This window comes from Aythya marila (assembly GCF_965140915.1).
Source record: "Aythya marila genome assembly, chromosome: 3".
Taxonomy (NCBI): domain Eukaryota; kingdom Metazoa; phylum Chordata; class Aves; order Anseriformes; family Anatidae; genus Aythya; species Aythya marila.
The window spans coordinates 111716769-111730103 of NC_139044.1; the positions used below are offsets into that span (position 1 = coordinate 111716769).

The 13335-nt window shown below is 43.6% G+C and overlaps 1 protein-coding gene across 2 annotated transcripts in view; it reads left to right on the forward strand.

Annotated features, from left to right (window-relative positions):
• Positions 1–370: 370 nt before the first annotated feature.
• KLHL29 (kelch like family member 29) overlaps positions 371–13335 on the forward strand; it is a 388888-nt gene continuing 375923 nt past the window's right edge. For both annotated transcript variants that reach the window (XM_082755983.1, XM_082755984.1), the window contains exon 1: positions 371–609. The gene's annotated coding sequence lies outside the window, so the exon portion shown is untranslated. The remainder of the gene's footprint in view (positions 610–13335) is intronic.

A 13335-nucleotide genomic window follows, 5' to 3' on the forward strand; every position in this document is an offset into this window, starting at 1 on the left:
GGTGACCTTTGGGGGGAGGCTCCCTGCCACCTGCACGCAGGGCTGCGGCCCGGAGGACGGGCAAAGACGGGCGGCAGAGGGGACGAGGAGATGGAAGGGGAGATGGAAGGGGAGAGACCCGCTGCCGGCTGCAAGGGGGGAGGCTCCCGAGAGAGGCAGGGGGAGAGGGAAGGAGGAGGGAGGGAGACCGGCAGGGAGAGAGGGAGGGAGGCCGGGGAAGGCGGCCCGTGCAGGGCGGAGCGGCCCGGCCTCCTCCACCTCCCTCTTCCTCCGCGATTGGCCCGGCCCGCCCCTCTCCCCGGCACCCCGGCCTCCTCCCTCCGCGGCTAAAGCGGGCAGTAGGTGAGGGGAAGGCGGCCAGACGGGAGCATGCCCGCTGCTCCGCACCACCAGCAGCAGCAGCACCAGCAGCCTCTAACACCGCCACCTCCTCGCCCAGCCTCCCTGCCCGGCTTCCAGCGCGGCTCCCGGCTGCCGGCGCCGCGCTGGGCTCTGCGTTAAGCGGCGGAGGCTGCGATGCGCAAACCACCGCAGCCTCCCCTCGCCGCGCAGCCTCCCGCCGCCTGACGACGCGGCCCCCGGGCCTCCCTGCGCCCCCCGCGGAGGGAGGTAAGCGGCGGCTGCGCGCCCGCGGAGCCTCTGCCTCCTTCTCTCTTCTTTTTTCCTCCCCCCCCCCCCCTTCCATTCCCTCCCTTCACCGCCGCCAACCTCCCCCCCCTCACCTCAGCCTGCGCCTGCGCCCGCATCGAAAACTTCCTGCGTGCCTCCCCTCGCAGCCCCCCGACCGCCGCGGGGTTGCTGATCGGGCTTATTCATGGAGATGAAATAACAGGCGGTTTGCTGCCTCCCAGGGTTTTTTTTGGGGGGTTAAACCCTTTTGGAAAGGAGGGAGGGGGGTCCCCATCTTGTGCCCCCCCCCCCTCACCCTCCCCTTCCCCCTCGCTGCGCACCCGCAACTTCTGGCGCTCGCCCGCGCAGCCCTGTCCCTGTCGCCTCCCTCCTCTCCTCCGCGATAACCGTGTTGCTGTTCCCTCCCCGTGTCCCCATCGCCACCCCCTTGTCCCTATCACCCCCCTTATGTCCTCATCTCCCCCCCATCGCCACCCCAAACCCGCCGGGAAGCGATCGGCGCCCACCCGCCGCCGGCTCCCCGTGCCCCCATCCCCATCCCTCGGCGCGGTTTCGTGGCAGCAACTTCTCGGCTGAATATTCCCTTAAAATATATAAATATATATTTAAAAATCCCACTTCTTCGGCGTTTTTTCCCCGCTCCGTGCCGTGTGCCGGTCCCCGCCGGTGGGAGGTTGTGTTTGGCTGCTCTGGGGTTTTCCTCTCGCCGCGCTTTAGGGTGGTTGGGTTTGTATTTATTTCACTTTATTTATTTATTTCGGGTTGTTTTCTGGCAACTTATCTCTCAGCCGAAGTGCTGCCTGGCTCCGGTAGGAGCACCGAGGCGCATCCCCTGGGTACCTGCTTTCGGAAGGGCTGGCTTAGGATGGGAGGCGAAAGCTACTTTTCTTTATTTTTTTTAATTATTTTTTTTTATTTTGACATTGAGCCGGTGTGACTGGCTGTCCTTGTGCGGGGATGCAGGTCCGAGGGCCCTGGGCTCTCGGGTTCAGGTTCCTTTCCTTCCCCTGAGGGTGGAAAAAGGTCTGGAGGAAGGGAGTTGTGGGGATGGCTGGTGCTGGTTTTCCTACACTTCACCAACACTGTCTGCTCGTGGTCTGAGATATTTTGTTTTCCACCCTTCGGCTTCATTTATGAAGCCGAAAACGTTCCTAGAACGCTACGGAGAAATCAGCCTCCCCGCCACCACCGAAAATTTGGAGCCCTGGTGATGCAGTTGGCTGCTCACCTTTTGTTTGTTCTACGTGAAAACTGCTCACAAAAACGGAGCCTTCTGCTAACGGGGTTAAAGGGGGGTCCTTCACTTATCCATCAATGAAGGGGAAAAAGAAAAAAGCATGCATGTCTGCTGAAGGCTTATTTATTTTAATGGAATATTACATATACTGCATTCCTGATAAATGGAGAAACTTTCTTTTCCCTTGCTTTTTCTTTAAAACAACAGAGCAAGTGTGTATGTGTGGTTGTGTGTGAGCCTTGCAGCGATAAAACATTTATCGGGGTACCCGTCTGAGGTCAGTTTTGAGAGAGTTCAAAATCAACCTGCTGTAGCTTTAAGGTGACTGCAGATAATAGTATTACTGTCTCTTATAATTAGCAATCTGCTGAAACTTTAAATCCTCCTTGATAGATGTTATGATCTGTGTGAGGGAAGGCGTAGTATTCCAGCAAGCTTCATTTGTAATTTTCTTTCCTCCAAAACAAAGCAACAGTGTGTGTCTGCCTTTTTATTTTAGTTATATTCTGCTTTAAGCTGCTAATGGTTTTTGTTCTTTTTTTTTTTTTTTTTCCCTGTGTGGAGAAAAATAAAGTACAACCATATTTTACACTGACATTTATCTGCGTCAAACTTTAGTTATGCTCAGTAGGTTGTTTAATCTTCTCTGAATAATGTACAGGGTTTTTTTTTTTTTGTTCTTATAACTTGTCTTCATTGTGTGTATTTATGGAAGTTGTCCTCAATTTAAGATGAAATATGGGAGCTATGCAAATAATTTAGTGACCCATCCAGGATAAGACTTAGCCAGCATATGTGAACCACGTCTTTCATTGCCTCCCTTCGTATAGGTACCTCTTCCAGTAGCATCTATTCTAGTGTTTCCTAACAGGGAGTGAAAAATGCATATTATATTTTAATTGAAAATTAAAGTTTAGGGCTTGAGTTAGTAGCTCTCCTAAAATACAGGCACGTCGCTGCAGTTTATTTAAAAGTCAGAAAACATCCAGTTGTACCGAGTTGTTGTCTTGCAAGTGATGACCATTCCCGCTTCATTTGGTTGGATTTTTGTTCGTGCTCATTTAGCTTCCTGCAGAGGGTCTCAAACGAGCGATGAAACACGTACCGGGTTCTCGATCCCAAGCACTGCCCGAGTTCTCTGTATTTGTTGTCTCCGGTAGCTTATGAAATGTGTGCACAGCGTGTCAACCTTCCCCTTAACAACAAAACCTATGAGCAAACGTTGGGTGTGAATTATATTACTGAAATAAAATATTCTATAGTTGTCATGGTTACAAATAGAGTCGGGTTACTGGTTTTCATCTGCACGCTGGGGAGGGGGGGATCCAGTTTTGTCACTTTTTAATTACATTTCTAATGAGTGATGGTCATACTTCACATGCCCAATATATTAGATGCACAGCCTAGCGAAGGAGATTTTGGTGAAGTCTTGCTGGAACAAAAAGTGGTTGTGTGCAGAAGCAAACCCTTCCCTCGTTCACTTGTTTTTTAGGAGCAGAAATCTCGAAAGAAGAAAGTAACCACCTCTTTTTTTTTTCTTTCTTTCTTTATATTTTTTTCTCCTTCTTCTAGGCTGGCGTTTTGTCAGGGTGGCTGCTCTTATTCTTCAAACAGCAATAAAAAGTACATAGCGTGCGTGGTGACTGGAAATCCTCTCAATGAAAGGAGAGGGACGTGCCCGCCCGTAATGACTCGTCTAGAAATTAGATGTGATTTCTGGGTTTGCTGTGAACCATACCTGGTGCTAGCACGTTTAATGCCTGTTTGTGAGGAGAATTCATTATCCCCAGGCTGCCTGTGCTCGTCTCACTGATAGCGCTCCACTCCCATGCGTCCTCCTGCTCCCAGGTCTCCATCCATCGCTTCCATGGCAGCCGTTCCCCTTCAGCCCCACTTGAGCTGGGGCCAGGATTGGGCCCTGAACTATTTTCAGTCCCTGGTGCTCATCCCGCTGCTGCTTCTCTGTGCTCATCTGCAGTTCAGTCTTGTCCATGCCTACTTGTTTTCCTGACCTTTTAATTTAGTTCCGAAAAACCCATGCAGCCATGTCTTTTGAAGCACAGAAAAAAGTGTATTTTTAATATATACATTTTTTTTTCCTCTCCCCTTTTTCTGCATGTTGAGCTTCATGTGCTGTGGTAGGAGCTCACACACAGCTTCAGGGGAAAAAGTTCCCCTAGATGTGTAAAAGTAGAGGAACGTTCCAGTCTGTCCTGTCTTGTTTAGCCCTCTACCCCATCCATTATATCCCTGCTGTGGGACTTCTTTTAATCTTAAAACCAATTTTTATTTTTTTGTACTTCTGAGTTCTGGAGTATTTTCAATGTTAGCTGTGTTTAAGCATCCCTTCGTCAACCATCCCTTCTTCAACTTCAGGTTGAGCATGGTATGATGGATGTTCTCCCAACAACTTGCCTGCAGACAACGCTCATCCTCTTGGGTTTGCTGTCAGAGGTGACAGGACCAGGCAGTCAGGAAAGCTGAAGTTCTGATCCTGAAGCTCCTGCTTGCAGAGCATCAGCTTCATAATGCAACACAGAGGTCTGCATCGTTTTCAGACCATTAATTCTTTGTGCCATAATCAAGGCTTTTAGCTGGCTGAAGTCTCAGTGTGGGTTAGCAAATTATTTGGCCCTTCGGCTCTCTTTTCTTCTTTTCCTCATTTCAGTTCTTCCATTTGGCAACATTTGGCCTTGCAGCATGCTGATTCAGTAACCTTAATAAATATGATACAGTATCATTAAATTATGTGAGTTATGCCTGTATTTACTTTCTTAATGTGTTCGTCTCTCCATGAAAACTGGGCTGTATCAATAGGTTTCACCCTGACCTGTATCATAAAGCCCACAGCAATACAAATCGGATAAGTTTGCTTTAAATATACTTGGAGGTCTTTGAAATTACGGTATTAACCCTTTGTTGCATCACTTCTTTTAAAAATAAATCTCTTTCTTTCTGGGTTTGGGTTAGCTTAGCCCTGAATAGGTTTTGCCATACCGAGTGATGCCAAACGCTTGTAGGAAGTTCATTGTAGGAAAATGGGCTCCTTGCTGCTTGGCGAAGTGCCCTGCCAACAGCAGCTCCGCGTACGAGGCCGTATGAAATGTAAACAGCTTTGACATGCTTCTGTCACTTCTGTGCTGCCTTTGTTACCAGAAGTACAAAGAACTCGTCCTCCGCTATAAAGAGAGAGATTAAAAGGAAATAGATTAGAAATCTCTATAGGAACGCCTTGCTGTCAGGTTTTTAAAAGTCAACGCTTCCCAGGTTTTGAATATGCACTGTTTACCTATTAGGGCTAAAATAGGACTGGAGAAAATTGATACCAGAGATGCCCCGAGAAGCCTTCCTAGTGCTGTTATTATGCAGCCGCTTACCTCTGCGCTGTCTTGACCATCTGATAAATGACAGGAACTGAATTCCTAGTCACACTCTTCCATAAATAATTTTATGTTGTGGATTAGAATATCTAGAACATGGGACCATTTTCCTTAATTTTATGTGCTGCTGTGTTTTTTTTCATCTGTGATGCTCAGGTCTAGGTTTTCAAATATCCTGAACTTGGATTTTTGTCATCATTGGCATTAACATCAGAAAAATGCATGGCTTTTCAGTGGTCTTAAACTTCAGGTAGCTTATGCTGGCTTGTAATGATAATATTGATTCACTGAAGGAGTCTGCTCCAACTACAGACAAAGACAGACTTTTTGTAATGAATTCAGGATTCCTTTTGTACTGTTTTGCTTTTTTTTATTAATTCACTGCCATCCAATAAAATAGTGAGCAAAAGGTGATATTAAGTGCCAGGACTTCTGTTCAGGTTCTGTTTGGTTTGGCTTACTGGAGCGCACAAACGTACAGTTTGTGTCAAATTGTCTCAAATTCTGGAGTCTACATAAATATAGGTAAAATGGCTTTTGACTTAGAAAAATCAGATAACTTCTAGGGGTTACCTTTTGGAACTCATTCAGTGCAGCAGTTTGCAAGAAAATCTGACTGATGCGATTCCTCTGCAATGTTCCTGTTAACTAAGAGCCATGAGACACAGGTATTGTAGAGGTGGCTTTCTTGGACTGTGTATGTAGTTGGGAGATGTTGAAAAGAATCCCTCAAGTTCCCATAGAAGTATCGGAGGCAATACTGCTGCTGTAGGTCTCAAACTCAAGATGTGCCCGATCTGTTCAACTGGACTTAAATCATCCATCCACTGATTATTTTTTAACCTTGAGAAAAGACTTATTATCCATCTTGACTTTTTTTAATGGAAAAAAAAAAAAAAAACAACCCTGCAAAAACAAAACTGTTATTTGCATTGCAACATGGACAGTAGAAACCTGAGATTTAAAGTATGATTTTTAAGAGCTTTTGCTTCAGATACTTCTTAAAGTCTGTGCTGATGAGTAATTAATACTTAAATCAGATAATTCAGCTCTGAGATACGCTTTGTCAGACCTTGTTAGAGGATTTTGTTTTTTTGGTCCGTGAATGCTGCTCTAGTGGGTTTGCAGATCACAGCATGCTGTAGCTACTCAAAGAAAAGTTTCTCTTTTCAGTCTGAGACTTAACCATGCTGTTTTCCTTAATTAGAAAGAAGAATTTAAATGCCACTAGTTTACCTGTGGCTGGGAAAACTGCAGATCAAAAGAAGAGAGGGCAAAGAGTTCAGAAAGTTCATCGCAATAATTATATGACATGAAATAACTTTAAAGTGGCTGCAGCTGTGTTTACCTGTGCTTTGAAATATATATGTATTGCAAATTTTTGTTGATTTGTAGCTTGTTGAGCACCTGAATTCATTAAATGATTCCTGACATATTGTGTATTTCAAAAACTTCATTTTTCAACTTTCTGTCAATTTTATTCTCCTGCTTGCCAAGAGTGGGGAAGAAATGCCAAGTTGGAACACTTCATACTACAAAATGTTGTCGGGTATATAAATGTCTGGAAAATGCTTTTGAAACTATATCAAGTGCTACAGAATAACCGTGAACTTCAGCAATATCTTACTGAGTTTACTCCTTACTCCATCGGGAAGTTTGGGAACAGGGTGGGGAGAAGTTGCTAACTCTGGATGAAAACCCCTTATGTTTTTGGGAAGGGGTAGAGCATAGAAGTGTGTGTGTATGTGAAGTGTATAAACTAAGTCACCTGTCTCAACTATATGCTATGAAGCAGCCCTTTGGCTGTGCTTAGATTCTAAACTATGGATTTGGGGGCAGTTAGGCAGAGCTGTTGAGCCTGATGCTGTTGTTACTTGAAGTATCGAGGCTGGGAACTCTGAAGCAGTGAAAGTTGGTTCTTTTTTTGATTTTTTTTTTTTGTTGTTTTTCTTTTTGTCTTCTGCCCTTTCCTGAATGACTTCTTATAATAAGACATATTAGAGGATATCAGGGCTATCTCAGAAGGATGCTGTGAGTGACAGGAGGAAAAGGATTGAAGGAACACCTTTCCCTACAGTTGGGTGGGTAGTAATGGATGCTGGGATAGATAGCAGTTCCTGGATGATGGGAATGAGTGGCTTCCTGGTTGTATGACAGCGTTTATATTTTAAGGGTTCTGTTTAAGAAATGGAAGATCCATGTCAGTGAAAGCTACCATGAAGCTGAGACTTTCTGAGACTTTCTTCTTCTTCTTCCCCCTTATTCCTATCCCCCTTCTTGGGGGATAGGAATAGGTACAACAAAGCCTATCCAGATTTTCTCCATCATATCTGTGGAATACTCTGCTCTCTTCAAGGCTAGTCCTTTGTTATAAGAAATGTCAAATTTGTACAACTCCTTTAAATTCCAAGAGAGCAGTTTGAGGGTTTATTGCCCTTTTCTGGATGCATACCCTGTTTTCCCCCTTCACACTAGGGCTGTACACAGTTCTTGAATCTAACTGATGTTTTAGAATCAGAAGACAGATTTTGGTACGTGGCTTCTTTTTCTTCCTTTTTTTCCCCCCCGAGTGACTTGCTTAACTTAGAGACACTTGTCCAATACTGCTCCCACTTCCCCACCTGCCCCCCTCCGTTCCATAAACAGCTCGATAGATTGCACCTGAAATGCCTAGACAGTACCAAGGACACCTTGTAGTGTATCCCACTGGGAGCAGAGAAATGCCAGCTATAGCAAGGATACAATGTGACGAGAGGTCATGAAAAAGGCTGCTTCGGGTGAAGGGTGAGGAAAGTCTGAAGCTAACATTTCCAGGTCACCTCTGACAGAATTACTAATGCAGCACAAGGCGAAATGTTAAATATACTTCACTGCCCTCCTTATTATAATTCTGGCTGATCATACGAGGAAAGTATTTATAACTTAAGCAAAACTCACAGTTCTCAGGGTGTTGCTTCCTCCCCCCTCCCCAACATTTCATGTTTCTAACATTGAATATACCAATCCATATTGCATTAAGAGGAGAATTAACTTGGGAGAAGCTTGCATGTATTTGCATGTGGTAGCTTGTTTCTTGGTCTGTGGCTTTGTATTGTATTTCCCCATGTTCTGTTCTTAAAAAAAAAAAAAAACCTCCAAATATTTGTACAATTACTTCTAATAGCGTGGTTTGCCATGTCCCATCTTAATACTGTCAATATAAATTGCTGGCGCAGCCTTCTGCGGTGCCCAGCTTGCAGGCAACATCAGTCAAATGTTTGTAGCTACTTTTTTTTTTGCTTCTGTTTTATAATAGCTGGACATCAAGGTATTAGGCTTCAGATCAAATGTTGCTCTTGGTTACACACATGTAGTTCTTAGAAATCGATGTTGCATAGACATAAATGAGCTGGATTTGATCTCTTTGTGAGTTAACTCTTATCTCGCGCTGATACTAGTCTGGATTTTGTGCCGGCTGGATTGAATGCCCAATCTCAAACTCAGAAGCCGTGAGGCTTGCTGCCTGTGCCAACATTTTATTATGCTTCTTATGGGCTCTGTACAAGCCTGGGGTGAAAAACACCCTCCTGCTTTCTGAAGTCTCAGCCTTGAGACTGCAAACAAATGTAATGATATTGGATTAAAAACTGCCTAGAGCGAGTAAGAGCGTGGTATGTGGTGTGGGACCTTCTGGGGAACCTCCCGGTTGATCTTGATGTGTAAATTGTCACCAGAGCTGCTGAACTGCGGACCAAATCCTGAACTAGTTAACACCTGTGGAGCTGACACATTCCGATATGTGTCTGATGCTGTGCAGTGCTTCTGCACCCCGAGGAACAAATCGCTTGTGAAATTCAACTGTGAAGGTCTTAAGGTCAAAGAAAGCCTGCAAATCTCCACAGATGACAGCGGCTGCAAAAGATAGGGGGGGTAAAGGGGAGTAGCGCAGTAGGTTTATCTTTCTGATCTCCTGGGTTTGTGTGGTGCAGGTACTACAACGCTTTTGTCCTTCCTTTTCTCCCCACTCCCCTCCCCCCTGTCTCCATTCTGCACTATAAAATGGGCCAAAGTCATCCTTGGCCCAAAACTGTTGAATTAAATGAGGTTACATCTGGCACCCTGGAAATCTTAGATAAATGTTCTTCAAGATTATCAAATCCCTAAAGTAAAGCCTATTTTCCAGCACTTTTTTTTTCTTTTTGGAAGAAAAGTGTAATTTTATGATTAAACTTCTGGACAGTTCTAGTTCTGCAACATCACAGCCTTATCTCTGTCTGAACTTAATGGCAATGGGAAGTTGTGGCTGATATTTGAGTTGTTATTTACAGGAGGAAAAAATAGAGCATAGAAATGGCATGGGAAGTAAGGAAACAAAAAGTCTTGCCTGAAGTCTGTAAAAACACAGGGCTGGCTTTAAAAATTGTGTTCTGATACAGAAATGCAGCCGAAGAGGAACGAAGAGCAGAGCTGTGGCTTGCTTGCTGCCATGATACCCTTTATTTTGGTTGGTTTGTTTTTCCCCTGTCTCAGATAAAAAAAAAAAAAAAAATAAAATAAAAAAAAAATTGAAAGCGCTTTTGTGAGTGCGAGGAGGGGGGGGGAGCGCTCTCGCTAAAAGAGAAATTGCAGCAAGTTTTCCTTAAACTCACTGTTTCAATATCACACTTGAACAGTTCACAGCAGCATCCTTCAAAGCCTTCTAAAAACCGTTCTTAGACAAATCTTGTGGTTGCAACAGCGAAGTTACTGAAGTATTGTATTTCAAGAATAATGGAAGTAAAACAAACAAAACACACCCCTGTGCCGTGCTGCCTCCTTTATTTGAAGAGGCGTAGGCAGTGGCAGTGCTCTGACAGGTAAGGTACTCTGGACTAGAGATCAATTGACACCCGGTTGGGTGACATTGAGAAGCTTGAACTCTAATTTGGGATGTAAATGCAGGTGTGGCTTCAGCAGGAGCATCTACTGCTTGAGGAGGTGTTTTAATCCAGGCACTAGGTACCTCTGGGCTTCTGATCTCAAGAAGCCAGTAGACTGGTTAGGCTCCTGCTGTATGCAATCAGAGTGGGAGTCCTGGTTAACTTATTTCCTCCTATTTTCAGGCCAAGCTATTTCTCATGCAGTTACTCATCTTCAGAGAAACACAAACAGGCTCAGATTTCCTTAAGGTGCTTCCTGAAATGACATTGCATATGGCAGCATATCACAAGCCTTCCCACCTACTAAACACTACCTTGCAAAATTAAGAACATGCCAGCTCTTGGAGGTTTTTTTTTTTTTTTTTTTTTTTTTTAGTGGTAGACCTGTAACATTTTAATTTGATTACTGTCCTTCACAAGTCTACCTAAGAGGATGTTTCTTATATATTTTTTTAAAAAGGGTAAATTCTATTTTTATACGTAAAGGTTTCTGTTAAACTCACAAGCAGTCAGAATCGTACAGCTTTGGGCTATCTTCTTGATTAGAAAACTGAAAGATATAAACAAACAACAAAGGTGGTTTTCTCTCCCCTCTGCTTGACAGGCGTAGTAGCATGCATTATATGTTAAAATATTACAAATAAACACACACATTTGTTCAAAGGGTTAGGGAAAATAGAAATAGTTCAACTTACACCTGTAATTGCTACTCTAAGAGCAAAGCTTCTTTGAGGAAAAGGCTAACCAGCAGGATAAGATCCAAGAAATGTCAGTGCTAATCTCTATCTGGAAAACCTGTTAGTTTTGACTTTAGGCAAAATTGTAGAGTCCAGGCATTATGCATGTATAACCACATGCACAAATACAGTATTTAATCTTGGCTTGCTCTATCTAATGAGATAAATAAGTTTAGCTGGAGCTGCAATCAACACAATGTCTGGGGATGTCTGCAAGAGCGATGATCGTAAATCAGCGACAGAGTTTGTACAGTGCAGCACCGGGTGACAGCATTGCTCCCTGAAACTCTTAGCTTCTGTCTTCAAAGCAAATTGTCAATGTAACTCTGAACCTCTGGGTGGGCTCTTGGCAAAGAGGAGCAAATGGGGAGGATCTTTGAATCTTACGCTCGAAGTTTCTAATGTCTGAGCTAAAAAACCATCTGTTCGCCAAGCCTGGAGCAGGCTTATCACTGGTATGCGACCTGGCTGCCACTAGAGAGGGATGGAGCTCTGCACAGAGCAGGGGTGTGTTACTTAGAGTGGTTTTCAAATAAATGAGGGGCTTTTGCCAGTGTGCTTTTTTCAAAGGTTAGAAAAAGGGAGGATAAATGTTAAATCGCACCGTTGTTTAAGCCCAAGAACACTTCAGAAGTGAAGTGCTGATGCACAGAAACATATTAAAAGAAAAAAAAGCTTAACCCCATTATTTATATAATGCATCTGCAATTTTGAGCTATATATATTCTTAACATAAAACAACAATTAACTGCCAGTTGCTTTTATGGAAGCTGAAAACAATTTTTTGACCATCTGGGTGAGTAGAGAAAGTGCCGTATCCTGCATGAGATGGAAGCACGAAGGCTCCCCAAGGACCTCAGGGAGAGCAGTGGTGCTCTTCCACATTCCTTCATGTGTTATGAATGTTTTACCCTGCTGTTCCTTATTTAACTGTGACTCTGAAGCTTTTCTTTTTTGGGGAGCAGGGATAATAAATAATAATAATAATAAAAAAAAAACAACTAGGAAAATACATAATCTATTCTAGTACTGTTCCATTTCTGTGTACAACTGCAGCTTCTGATGGCCATGTTAGGTGGTCAGGCTTGTGTGGTTGGCTCTGCCTGGTGGTTCTCCTTCTCCACGTTGGCTGTGCTACCAAAGAGTCTGTCTCTCTCCTTTTTTTCTTTATATATCCTCAAAGTAGCTGCACGTGTAGCCTGACCTGTAGTTGCTGCATTACCCCTTCAGTCACTGCATCTTAAGCTTCCAGTTCCCTTCTTTCGATTTATTTCACCTAGGATTGATGAATGCACCACCCACAATTATTGAGTATGTTAAGGGTAAAACACATCCCGTTAACTTCAATTTATTTCTGAGGATTTTTCCATCCCTGCCTCTTCTGTTTATGCAGTAAACTCTTTCTGGGACTGCTACATTTATTTGTGTGTACAATTAGTGCCTCCTTCTTAGCCAAGCCTTGTGCTGCAAAAGGACAAATGATTTGCAAGCTCTGGAAATGTTATTTTCTTTCCTTTCTCTGCTCTAGTCTACAAGAACCTCTTATGCTGAGGCAAAGCAAAACCTAATGCAACTTTCCTTTTCAGTTTCTTGTCATTGTATTTGTAGAAGAGAAAATATCCTAAACAGGCAAGGAAAAAAAAAAAAAAAAGGTGGATCATGGAATGCTTAAACAGGAAATTGCTTTTTTTTTTTTCCTCTCTTTTTAAACTTTGGATTAGAAACCTAAAATGCTTTTAAGCTAGATACTTAGTAGAAAATGGGCCCACTAGCCAGGGGTATTTCTGTTTCTTCTGGATAGAAAGTGTGTGCTTTGTCTCACTCTATTAAAAATAGTAATCCCAAGAATATATTGAAGCCTCTGAACTATTCAGGAGGTGGTTGCTGCTGTAGAGGTCTGCAGTCACGCCCACCAGAGGGCATTTTATCACCAATTTCTTGGGGATAAAGTTTTTTCTGAAGTGATGAATAAAGTAGTAAATATTGGATGAAAAAGCAGCGTATAAAACATTGTACAGATAGCTTTTTTTGTTTATATATAAATACATATGCTTATTTCCTGGCTGTGTTTATATGTAAGTAAGTAATGATGTCAGCCTGAATGGTTGGGTTTCCCCTCTGCTTCCGAAGTAATCCTTAATTTTGTTTAGGGATAATCTGAATCAAAAAGACCTCTTTACAGGTCTCCCCCAGCTGGTATAGCCACTGGTTACCAGGAAACTGGCCATCATACCAAGAACATGCAATAGGTAATCTGGGTGACCAAGGTGTACCTCCATTTACCTCCTTCCAGGGCTCTGCAAAGCAGAGGCTGCTGTTGAGGAGCCCTGCTCCTTTAGGAGACTGGAATTTGCAAGAATACACTTGATAGTAAAGCCCCTGCATCATAAGGAAATGCTTGGCAGCCAGGGAAGTATACATCTGCCAGATGGACCTGACGTCTTGCATTTGGC